Here is a 13953-nt window from a genome sequence, read left to right on the forward strand (position 1 = left end):
TGATGATGATGATTATTATTATTATTATATATTTCACTATTTGCGCTGTTTCTAGTAGCACACTTTTCTGCACGAGTCCTGGAGCTACTTCGGCATCTAGTTTTTCCAGATTCCTTTTCAGGGATCAAGGGATCGTGCCTAGTGTTCCTATGATTATGGGCACAATTTCCACTGGCATCTTCCATATCCTTCGTATTTCGATTTTCAGGTCTTGATACTTATCAATTTTCTCTCTTTCTTTCTCATCTACTCTGGTGTCCCATGGTATTGCGACATCAGTGAGTGATACTTTCTCCTTGATTTTGTCAATCAACGTCACGTCTGGTCTATTGGCACGTATCACCTTATCTGTTCTGATACCACAGTCCCAGAGGATCTTTGCCTGGTCGTTTTCTATCACTCCCTCAGGTTGGTGTTCGTACCACTTATTACTGCAAGCTAGCTGGTGTTTCTTGCACAGGTTCCAGTGGAGGGCTTTTGCTACTGAATTATGCCTCTTTTTGTACTGGTTCTGTGCAAGCGCCGGACATTCGCTTGCTATGTGGTTTATGGTCTCGTATTTCCTATTGCACTTCCTGCATATGGGTGAGATGTTATTTCCATCTATTGTTCTTTGGACATATCTGGTTCTTAGGACCTGATCTTGTGCCGCTGTTAGCATTCCTTCTGTTTCCTTCTTGAGTTCTCCCCTCTGTAGCCATTGCCATGTTTCATCGCTACCCAGTTCTTTAGTCTATCTCATTTACTGTCCGTGCATTGGTTTGTTTTGCCGTTCCTCTGTTCTGTTTTTCATTCTCCTGCCTCTGTATATTTCTGGGTCTTCGTCTTTTTATCAGTCCTTCCCATGCGCTCTTTAGCCACTTGTCTTCACTGGTTTTCAGATATAGCCCCAGTGCTCTGCTCTCGATGTTGACGCAGTTCTCTATGCTTATTATTATTATTATTATTATTATTATTATTATTATTATTATTATTATTATTATTATTATTATTATTTTACTGAAATGTGAGGGAACACTAAACAGAGAAGGTATCCCAATTTTAAGGCCGCTGAACATAAGAGAGAGAGAGAGAGAGAGAGAGAGAGAGAGAGAGAGAGAGAGAGAGAGAAGAGAGAGAGAGAGAGAGAGCAAGGCCTCTGGCAGACTCATGTGGCATCTAAGTGACTTATTTTAGTGAGATAATGCAGAGAGCAGTGTCTGGGACATATGTTTACGTAAGGTCGGTATAATGTAATATTTCAGTTAAATTACAATATGACATGGATTTATCAGTCTAGAAAATATCAGCAATACGGATATTTCAGTTGAATAACGAAAATATAGATTACAATGGTATTTCGGTTATCGACTGGTTGGTTTGTCATCTAATCTAGCATAACGCCGACCGCGGTCATCAATGACGAATTATATTAGTTATATGAGAAAGAGAAATGTCCATGAAACTTATGTCTTAAATTAAAAAGATAATTACTGCCCTTTGAATTTTCAAGTTACCATATATTGTAAAGGTAAAATTTTTGTTGTCAAAATTAGGGATCGACTTCTACGGAAGATATAACATAACCTTCAAATTTAGTTGCGCCGGTAAAATCGGCATACCTAAATCTGCTACTGAACTTGGCCTAAGGTCTGCGTAAACAATCGTCAGATTACTGAGTCTTCAAAACATGTAATATCTTTCGGTGTCAAATACGTTACTGGGACGCATGTAATACATGTTGAAAAATGGCAATTACAGTATATTAATAAACCGTAAAGTCTATTATTGTAGTGTAAATAGAATGCCATATTTTACAACTAGCAATTACCTTAATTTAGAGCTCTATAACAGCAATTTCAGGTAAAACAACTGAAGTACATTTACATGAACAAGTAGAATTGCACGCCGCAATATACGAAAAACAAGAAAAAAAAAACAAATCATTCAACAAAACATCAAAAGTATAAACCTTGGAAATAAAGATTATTTTTTTGTCAATCTTTTCTCAAGTGGCATTCATCGTTCATTTGCTCTGGGGAAAAAGCCTTGTGTCTCCACTAGCAGTCCTAATTCCACTAGAGAACCGTTGTCGAAGCAAAACCGGAAGACTGGTATTTGGTTCGTACAATACCGTGCGCGCTCTCTCTCTCTCTACCTCTCTCTCCTTTCGCTGTTATAACTGCCTGATATTTTTATTTCTTCCACTGAGACAGTTTTTAGTTTTGATTTATTTCACTCTCTCGCGTACGCAACGGTATAGTAAAAGATTTGCAGCTGCTGCTACGATATCTTATTTGGAATAAAATTCTCTCTAATTATCCACACATTCGTACACACTATACCTGCATTTGTTCTCTCTCTCTCTCTCTCTCTCTCTCTCTCTCTCTCACTCTCTCTCTCTCTCACTCACACACACACTACGCCCTGACAATATCGGATATTCTCTCAATAACGCACTTAACCTATACATGAGTGTATGATATTGTATTTCTTGCCCACTCTATTATTCACTATCATAAGTCCCCCACCAGCTTCACTGTCTCTGTGTTTTTCACTGTAACTACATCTCTCTCTCTCTCTCTCTCTCTCTCTCTCTCTCTCTCTCTCTCTCTCTCTAGACACTTCAGCTTCCCCCATCACTTGGGAGAAATAGTCAGCACATCTGAAGACAATCCAAAGACTAATGTATATCATTCCTAGTCAACGACGTCTTCGGCACCATCATTCCGGCACGGAATTCCCTCAGAAAGAAAAATTAAGGTTAAAAAAATGTGCCTTAGTTTCTTCGGCGCAATCGACTTTTCTGTACAGCTGCTACAGCGTATAATCAAGGCCACCGAAAACAGATCTATCTTTCGGTGGTCTCGGTATAATGCTGTATGAGCCGCGGCCTATGAAACTTTAACCACGGCCCGGTGATGGCCTATCCTATAGCGTTGCCAGAAGCGCGATTATGGCTAACTTTAACCTTAAATAAAACAAAAACTATTGAGGCTAGAGGGCTGCAATTTTTTATGTTTGATGATTGGAGGGTGGATGATCAACATACCAATTTTCAGCCCTCTGGCCTCAGTAGTTTTTCAAATCTTAGGGCGGACAGAAAAAGTGGGGACGGACAGACAAGGCCGGCACAATAGTTTTTTACAGAAAACTAAAAAGGGATAATAACGAGACTATACAAAGACAAAACATGCAATTAAAAGACATGAACAAAGAGAAATATGAAGTGATCGAAGCACAACCACCATAAGAAATCAATTTTCTTCAGAGCAAAAGAGAGTTTATTATTAACTTTGATATTTCAATCAGCAGACAAATACGGGTAGCCAGTGACAAAGAATACTGAATTAAATACCACATACCTACACACATATATATATATATATATATATATATATATATATATATATATATATATATATATATATATATATATATATATATATATATTATATAATTATATAAATGCGTAATATACATATACATATGTATGTTTATACAATATACATATAAGATATATATATATATAATATATACATATAATATATATAAGTACATATACACAGTATATATACATATATATAATGCATATAATAGCTGGTCACAAAATTCAAACGTGTCATTTTTATACTTTCAAATTTTAATGCACAAATAATCCATTAATAACGAGCTCTCCTTGCCTTGGGAATAACTTACACCCAAAGTAATGAGACAACGTATTATGGATGCGCCTGCCCTGACCAGCACTCATACCAATTCCTTTCTGGGTTGGAAATACGATGGCAGTGAATTAACCTACTCGGCCATCGTGAGAGAGAGAGAGAGAGAGAGAGAGAGAGAGAGAGAGAGAGAGAGAGAGAGGGTTGTCGACCCTACGGTACATATTGTTTTTAAACTCACGGTCAGTTTTAAGTATCAGCAGGGAATCCGATGGGATTATGTTCCGCAGGGTCGAAATTAAGTTATACAAGTATGTCCTTTGATAGTCAGCATATTAAGCCACTTCATCCTATTTTTCACATCGAGCGAGTTACTTCCGAGGTAAAAGCGAATTTGGCACCAGTGGCTTAATTATGCCTTAGTGAGAGAGAGAGAGAGAGAGAGAGAGAGAGAGAGAGAGAGAGAGAGAGAGAGAGATATATATATAATAGATATATACAATTATATACATATATATATATACTTTGTGAATTCAAATATAATATACTATATATACATATATATATTATATGTACATCATATATATATATATATATATATATATATATATATATATACACACATATATATATATATATATATATATATATATATCATATATATATATATATATATATATATATATATATATATATATATATATATATATATATAGAGGTATGGGGCTGACTTTGTGAATTCACAAACAATATACTATATATATATAATATAATATATATATACATACATACATACATACATACATATATATATATATATATATATATATATATATATATATATATATATATATATATATATATATATATATATATATATATATAGGCAAGGGGCTGGCTTTGTGACTTCGTATCAAGACCGGAAAAAGAGTGAAAAGCAAGAGCACCATTTGCTTTCGAGGAGGCTCATCTGCCACTCAGGAAACATTTCCTCCCACAAAGGGGTCCACACCACTTTACCCTGCGCTCCCCTGCCTTGAGGTACACTGCACCTGTACCCTAAACCTTCCTAGCACTTTCTAAAGCAGCCATGCTCGGACTGTTTCACTTAATTCCGTCGCAACAGTAGCAGCGCTCAGGCGCCCTTTTTGCCTCATGGGGGAGAGGCTCACCTGCCATTCAAGGAGCGTTTCCTGCCCCCAAAGCGTTCACCACCAGCCGCTATAAGGGCTCTTCTGCCTTGGGTTATGGTGCATTAGAATCCCAAGCCATTAGCGCTAAAGCAGCAGTGCCCGGGGTAGTGTTGCTCAACACCACACCAGTACCGGGCATTTCTAATTGACCTGACTTGGCACACATACGATATAACATTATATATACATATATATATATATATATATATATATATATATATATATATATATATATATATATATATAATATGTGTAGATATATATATCAAATATATATATATATGTATAAATACAGTATACTGTATAGCCTACATGCATACGTATATATATATAGATATGATATGTATATATATATATGTGTGTGTGTAGATATTTATGTATATATACTGTATACATGCATATGTATATATACACATATTATATATATATATATATATATATATATATATATATATATATATATATATATATATATATATATATATATATATATATATATATATATAGCCTATATAAAACACAAGGCCGCCGACATACAGATACAAAAATTTTTACTCCCTTAGATTAACCTACATCGCCGATGTTCCACTTTGATATATAAATCCCGAATGGGATTGAAAGGCAACAAAATAAAAGCTAAAGCTGTTGCGATGAGCTGTTGACGTAGTATATGTTGCGCAAGAAGACCTGACATGGTGGGAAATGTGCCTACATTAGAAGCGGTAACAGCGCTCGAATAGGTGAAATGGATCAAAGTATTTCAAGATGGGTCCGTCATGTGGAAATCACTGACGGTGATGGGTTGGGAAAAAGTCTATAAATTCCGGAGAGGCCTTGGAGACCTTGGAACACCCTCAATATCAAGAAGCCTGCAGAAAGGGGGTGAATGGTGCACTGACGCGCTGCTAATGAGCCATTATGAATATATGAAGCAGGTGATGATGTGGAACTCATATTGCAAAGGGCCGATTCATCCACGATTTAGCAAGTAATGTATAAATGTGGCGGTGACTATCGTGTCTTTTTTTTTTTATTCTCTGGAACAGCACCCTGGTAAGGAAACTGCTATATATATATATATATATATATATATATATATATATATATATATATATATATATATATATATATATATATATATATATATATATATATATAATGTATATAAATACATATATGTATATATATTTATATATATAATATATTTATACTGTATGTATATATATATATATATATATATATATATATATATATATATATATATATATATATATATATATATATATATATAGATAGAGAGATATATATATATATATAGAGAGAGAGAGAGAGAGAGAGAGAGAGAGAGAGAGAAAGTAAATACGTACACAGTCATTAATACCCTCCCACACAGACCACCAAACGTAAACGTCTCTGCCATATTAGCTTTAGTACGAACCTGGTCGTTAAACAAAAATAACCATTAATACCTCAGAGAACGTCGTAACCGAATGACCTCAATGTGACGTCATCATGGTGTTTATCAAAAGGTTTGTGTAGCATAATTTAGCTTTGTTTCTACTCTCATACCTGGTGTAAGTACGCCTACAAGGGCTCTTTACGCAAATGATAACGTCCAGCTGACGCAGATACGAAAGCTACATTCAAAAACATGTTTACGCAAATACCATATATACTTAATACGTTTACTAAAACGCGCTTCCAAAAAATAGCCATCGGTTTTGAAGAGAGGTGTCCGATTGTTTGACCATTCTAATATGCGAACGCCTGTATGCATGGATCATTTCGTTATTTTTCAGTCGTTATTTTTTTCACTACAGAACCACATTACTTTTTAAGGAAACTTATTTATTGTTATTCATTACATACAACTACTTCTGCACCCTTCTTTCTTATTCTTTATTAATTTTCTCTTGCTTCCAGGCATGAGTGTTCTATCATGTGGAAGCAAGAACGTGACGTTTAGCTCGTTCCATAAGAATGTAAACTCTTTACGAATAATAATAATAATAATTCATTCTTAGTTTTTATTTTTATTATTATTATCATTGTTCAGAACATGAGCCCTATTCATATGGAACAAGCCCTCAGGGGTCCACTGACTGGAAATTCAAGCTACCAACGAATATGGTATTCATTAGGAAGAAGTAACCGAAGGTAATAGGAGATGCGGGAAGAGATCAGCTATTAAAAAAGAAAAAATAAATTCACAAATTATTATATAAATATATAAAAATGTAAGTAAATGATTAAAATACAAGAAAAACTGTTTTAGGAGAATGACGCATTGCATCTTCGCTTGAACTCCTGAAGTTCCAACTGCACGACATCCTCAGAAGGGAGGCTGTTCCACAGTTCAACGGTGTGAGGAATAAAAGACCTCTGGAACTGAGAGGTTCGACAGCGAGGCACATTTATTGCATATTGATGCTGCTGTTTACCACATCTTGTTGCTCTCGGCAGGAAAAGAGGATCAGGGGTCAATTGCGACTGTGAAAGATCTCTGTTCAAATACAAAATATGAAAAATTTACAAACTAGAGACCATCCGTCGATGGTCAAAGTCACAACTGCTAATGTTGGGAAACAGAAACCTACCACAACAAACCACTCTATCTAAAAGAGATAAATCTCTAGTAGAAGCATGCAACCATATATAATACCGGAGAACAGTATTCTCGTAAAGGAAGGACAAATAACCTAAAACAGGTTGCGTAGTTAAAAGTTTCACCAAGAATAGTGAAAGCTTCAGACTCATTTAGCAGGGTCTCATCCACCGAATGGTGAGGATGGGGTGGAAAATCTGTACGAGATCTGCTTATCAACAGTTGTTTTTCGTTTTACCGGAGTTCAGCCTTATACCCCACCGACTACACCTTTCACTAATCCACGCCACGTCACGATTGAGACTAAGGGCAGCTTCATTTCTCTTAAGTGGAGACTGCTACATCCACAAGTGTTGCATCATCGGCATACTTGACAATCTTGTTTACCGGGCCAACAACCAAGTCACTTGTGTATATACTAAAAATAACAGTGGCCCAAGAACACTACCCTCTGGAACTCCAAACACCAACTCGCTGCTGCTTACCAGTAAAGAAATACTGAAAGTAATCCTAAAACGTACCCACCCACACCAAGATTCTGAAGTTTATAAACAAGTGCCTTGTGATTTACCAAAACGAAAGCAGCACTAAAATCTATTTGAATTACTCGACACTCAAAACCCTTATCAAGGTTCTCTTGCAAATGGCATGTCAAATCTAAAAGAGCATCGCAGGTACCTAATTGCTTCCTATACGCATATTAACTATCACCAAACAACCCTTTAGATTCTACATACTTATATAGCGGCTTAAAAATAAGTTTCTCTGCAACTCTGCAGAACGCAGGGAGAACAGAAATCGGCCTGTAGTTACTACAGTCTGCAGATATGCTACTATTTGGAACAGGCATTGTATTACTAAGCTTGCGCTCATCCGCAAAAGTACTACGTCGACCTAAAAACCTACAGAATCTATTACTCTAGGGAGACAACACATCAGATACCTTTTTAAGGAACAAAGGGAAGAAAACATCAGGATCTTCTCCACCCCAGCTATCATGATTATCAAGGATTTTCTTAATGGCGTTTTTGGGCTTCCTCAATAATAATAATAATAATAATAATAATAATAATAATAATAATAATAATAATAATAATAATAATAATAAAATACTTCGGGTATAGGCCCTCTTTCAAACATGTTTTGTTGAATATGATGGCAGCCTTGGTTGCATTAATCTTGTAGATTCATTCAACTCTTCTAATTAGTCTTTTTTTCTTCTTCAGTAACTTAATTCTGTTACTGAAGAAGAAAAAAGACTAATTAGAAGAGTTGAACGAATAATCTACAAGATTAATGCAACCAAGGCTGCCATCATATTCAACAAAAATAATAATAACAATAATAATAATAATAATAATAATAATAATAATAATAATAAATACGTTGTGTTTCCTTAATAATAATAATAATAATAATAATAATAATAATAATAATAATAATAATAATAATTACGTATGAGATTGCTTGGAAGGATAATGGTATATTTTTGAACTCTGTCCATGCGAATATGTAAAAACAATAAGGGTGGAAATAACACCCAATCAAGTGTATATTCATCCATATCGCACACGGAATAGCGCCCTTGCCTTCCATTTCAGCCCCGAGTTCTATTCCGACGTGAGTTAGAAACTTGTAGATAATAGATAACAGTATTCGAAGACGAACGGTATTTCTTCGCGCGTGAGCTGCAATAAGGCCTTCGCAAGGCTTAGGGGGACTTTTGCGTCCTTCGCCGTTGAGGCTATTATAATGAGCGCCGCTTGGAGTGGAATAAGCCGGTCCCATTAACCTCTTCATAGATTTCCTTGGGATGTTTTCATTAAAACGTTTTCTCGAGAAGACGTGGGGAAGAATTAAGATAATGGGGTTTTTTTTATAAGTGCACTGTAATAATAATAATAATAACAATAATAATAATAAATACTATGATGATGATGAAGTTATCAGTAATACTACTGATATAATTGTTAAAAAATCACATTGTAGTGATTAAATTGTTGTTTATTAAAATTCGACAATTATATCAATAAACTGTATTATTTGTAAAAGATAAAAACCACACAATTTGTTGATATAATTGTGGATTTTCAATATGTAACTGCCATTGATGAAAATAAAGTAAACTCAGTACTAAAAGTAATAGGAACACTAGTGGCTTCTGAATGTAAAGTCTGAAGGAGAAATAGCGATAAAACAAATAAACACACTTTACCACAAATGCCGAACGCTTTGCTTCACACTTCTACACCCTAGGAACGCAGACAAAAAACCAAGAATCAATAGTTCACGGATCTATTTACTTTTGTTCCCAAGTTCCTGAATGTCTTATTAAAATATAACAATTTCAGTTTACCCAGAGATCGATTTCCAAGTGAACTGAGACGGGCAAAACTATTTAGCATCTCGATGGTGATGGCAACAAGCCTCCCTCTGACGACTTGAACCGGCAAGGAGGAAGCTAAGAGCTAGGTCTCACGATGTCACACGTTTCCTGACATCTTTTAACGTTTTTTTTGTCGAGATTCACGTCCGATAACCAATACTGATCGTGATACGGAAGTTGTGCATGTTCGTGCTTGCGTGACGCTGTATCAACTAACAATTTAGAAAAAACTGCTGGTTACTTGATGCAATTTCTGCTTGTCACCGCCTTAAGGGCTTTCAGACATCTTTTCAGGTCAGTCTAGAGTGATGACTTTATAACTATTGACAATAATGGAATGGAGTGGAATATAGAATTTTGGTCAAAGGCCAAATGCCGGGACCTTTGTGGTCATTCAGTACTGAAAGGGGAATTGAGAGCAGAAAGGCTTTGAAGATGCAACAACAGGAAAACCTTGCAGTTGCACTATGAATCAACTGTTAGGAGAGGATGGAAAGCAAGATGGAAGAAAGACAATATGAATGGAAGTACAGCAAAATGAATAAAAAGGGCTTCAGCTAAGGACAATGCAAAGAACCACAAGCAATGCCTACAGTGCACCGCATGAGGTGCACTGACGGCACTACCCACCTAAGGAGTGTTGAAAATAATGGATAGATATTTTTTAAAAACTTGTTCTTAAAATATGCAGACCTTGTGACTACTATAGCCCCTTTAACTAATGAACATGTAATGAATATAAGATTCCTTACCTAAGGGTACCCAACTTCCTTAACAAAGGGAGCAGGTTCTCTTTGTTTAGAAATTAAACTCACAGGTATTGCCTTCAGCCTATATAACTTCTCTTGCAATAAAAGAACTCGCCTACACACAGAGAGAGAGAGAGAGAGAGAGAGAGAGAGAGAGAGAGAGAGAGAGAGAGAGAGAGAGAGTTTTAAGACTGGAAATCGTTATCATAACTTCAGTTTTTGCCAAATATTTGTTACAAAATTTACCTATACCTGCTATTTTCCTTAGACTGTTTTTCTTTCTTATGGGCGATAAACTCACTCCGAATATAACAATAATAATAACAAACGAATATTTTCCTCTTATGATAAGCCTTAGGCAGCCATACAGACCATGCCCGATAAGCTTCACGTGACCTACCTGATAGCACAGGGGCTGTTGCCCTTTCTCATATCTGCATTGTAACTGCGCCTATCAACAGCTTGTACTCTTATGTTACATGGGAATACATTACCCACGCTTATCGCTGACCCTCCTAGAAATCAAAGCTTTCGCAACGAGTGTATATAGGAGCTCTTAATGCGATACTATGGGTGACTAGAGATGATCAATTCATGAGTAACGGTAGCGATACTGTTTTTGTTTATCGCGGTGGTGACTCTGCGTGGTCCCAGCTTAGTGATAGGCGGAGCGGTACACGTGACGTAGCGGTGTTCTCCATGACCTGTTGATTACACCTTCCGTATTCAATGGTGGTTGTTAGGCTGGTTGCTCCAACAGGACACCTTCGGGTTTTAATGACGATGTTACTTGCTGTAGCAAACAGTGCTAGACTGAATAATAATGATAATAATAGTATTTATTATTATTATTATTATTATTATTATTATTATTATTATTATTATATTGGAGATACTAATCCACAGTTATGTATAGGTAAATATATATTTAAAAATAAATCTCTACAGAGAGCTTTCGGGAATCTGTTTGATTCCCTTTTTCAATCGAATAGATTCCCGAATGCTCTCTGTAGGGATTTATTTTTAAATATATGTACCCATACATAACTGTGGATTTGTTTCTCCACTTCAAGACTAATGCCAATTATTATTATTATTATTATTATTATTACTATTATTATTATTATTATTATTATTATTATTATTATTATTATTATTATTATTAAAAGCGAGCAAGCGTAAAGCCTAAAAACTTACAAAAAAGCTTCCACAAGACAGAATGTCCCTATGTGATAAAGATGAAGTTTATGATCGAACTGAAAAAACAAGTAAAATAATGCGCTGAAGTTTCTTCGGCGCAATAGAGTTTTCTGTACAGCCGCTACAGCGAATAATGAAGGCCAAGGAAATTAGATTTATCTTTCGGTGGTCTCGGTATAATGCTGTATGAGCCGCAGCCCATGAAACTTCAACCACCGGCCGGTGGTGGCCTGTCCTATATCCTTGCCAGACGCACCATTATGGTGGCTAACTTTCACCTTAAATAAAATAAAAACTACTGAGGCTAGAGGGCTGCAATCTGGCATGTTTGATGATTGGAGGGTGGATGATCAACATACCAATTTGCAGCCATCTAGCCTCAGTAGTTTTTAAGATCTGAGGGTGGACAGAAAAAGTGCGGACAGAAACAAGTGCGGACGGACAGACAAAGCCGGCACAATAGTTTTCTTTTACAGAAAACTAAAAAAAATTTTCCCCTTTTTTCTCTCTCTCTAACGCCTACTCTTGTATCCAGGCTAAGGACTAACAATCCCGTGAAATGACATTGCAATGACATTTCCATCGTGCACCGAAGTTTCTTTATCGTGTATCATAGGCTACACTAGAATCGATATTCAATTATCGTTCATTTAGTATTCATTACTGATTCCTTGTTACAATTACGAGGGGCGTTAATATTCAGCGCCTGTGGGGTATGCTGACATTCTTCATACGTTATTCAGTTAGCATGATCAGGTAAGTCTTCAGATATTCTGTTTATCTCGAAATAGAAAAAAAAAATTATTCGTCGGTAGCTGTAGTGGTAATTAAAACATTTCCTGTCTGGTCCCTTCTTTGGTTTTGTGTATTACCCTTCTGTTTTATCATTATCATTTTTCATAATCATCGAATCGTAGCGCTAATAACAATAATGAACATTATATACATAATAGTGATCATCATAATCTTCTATATGTCGAGGAGAATAAAAGTATTTAAAGCTTAATGAAATCAGCGCATGCATACACGCATGGATGCGCGCACACACACACTATATATATAAATTATATATATATATATATATATATATATATATATATATATATATATATATATATATATATTATATATATATATATATATATATATATCAAAAGACATTTTCCCCGAACACTGACAGTCTTTTATAAAGAATAAAGCTGCTTGCTGGTTCGCTGTAAATTACTTTCCGATCAGTAATTATATTGTCAAATGCGATTTCGTTCCTTTATGTTTCATATTTGATGGGAATGAGTTAAACTCCTGGCATGACTAATTGGTTTAGTGTTATCCCACATAAAAATAGAAAATGATGATATGTGCGTGTTGTGTTTGTGTGTGTGTGTATATGAGTATGTATATGTGTATAAATATATATGTATATATAATATTATATGTAAATATATATATATATATGTATATATATATATATATATATATATATATATATATATATAGTATGTGTGTAAATATATATATATATATATATATATATATATAAATATATAAATATATATATATATATATATATATATATATATATATATATATATATATATATATATATACATTTATACAATAACACCTCACCTTATCAGACTTCTGTACTGAAAAGCAGCAACATTTTGACAATTTTTTTGCTAGGCTTCCTTTTGTAGACTCAAAATTTTTTGAAGAAATTTCTTAATCTGAATAAGTATGAACGAGAGATTATTTGAGGATAAAGGCTACTTAAAACTACAATTAGGCGTGGGATATACTGAAAATGATCAAATGTAGGCTACAGGGTAAAATATAGGGCATTGTTACCTATCCACAAGGCCAGAAACTCGAAGCATCTTGTTGTTCGAGGGGTACTGATTATCATCGTCTAAAAACGGATAATTAACAGATGAGTGATGTGAAAAGGTATAGTAAAAAAAAAATTAAACGTGGGTGCAAAGTTATGGGATAAGAAAGTGATTCATAAATGGAGTGCTGAATGACTGATGTCTTCAAATAATACAGTTCTGGTTAGGGGTATTGAGAGGAAACAGCAGAAACTTGTGAAGGGTTGAAAAAATAAACTGTAAGAAGGAGAAATCTCAGAGTGAGTGGGAGCAAGAGTAAGGAGTTGATTGTAAATCTCGGAAGAATGGAA

The sequence above is a fragment of the Macrobrachium rosenbergii genome, chromosome 46 (genome assembly GCF_040412425.1).
Source record: "Macrobrachium rosenbergii isolate ZJJX-2024 chromosome 46, ASM4041242v1, whole genome shotgun sequence".
Classification (NCBI taxonomy): Eukaryota; Metazoa; Arthropoda; class Malacostraca; order Decapoda; family Palaemonidae; genus Macrobrachium; species Macrobrachium rosenbergii.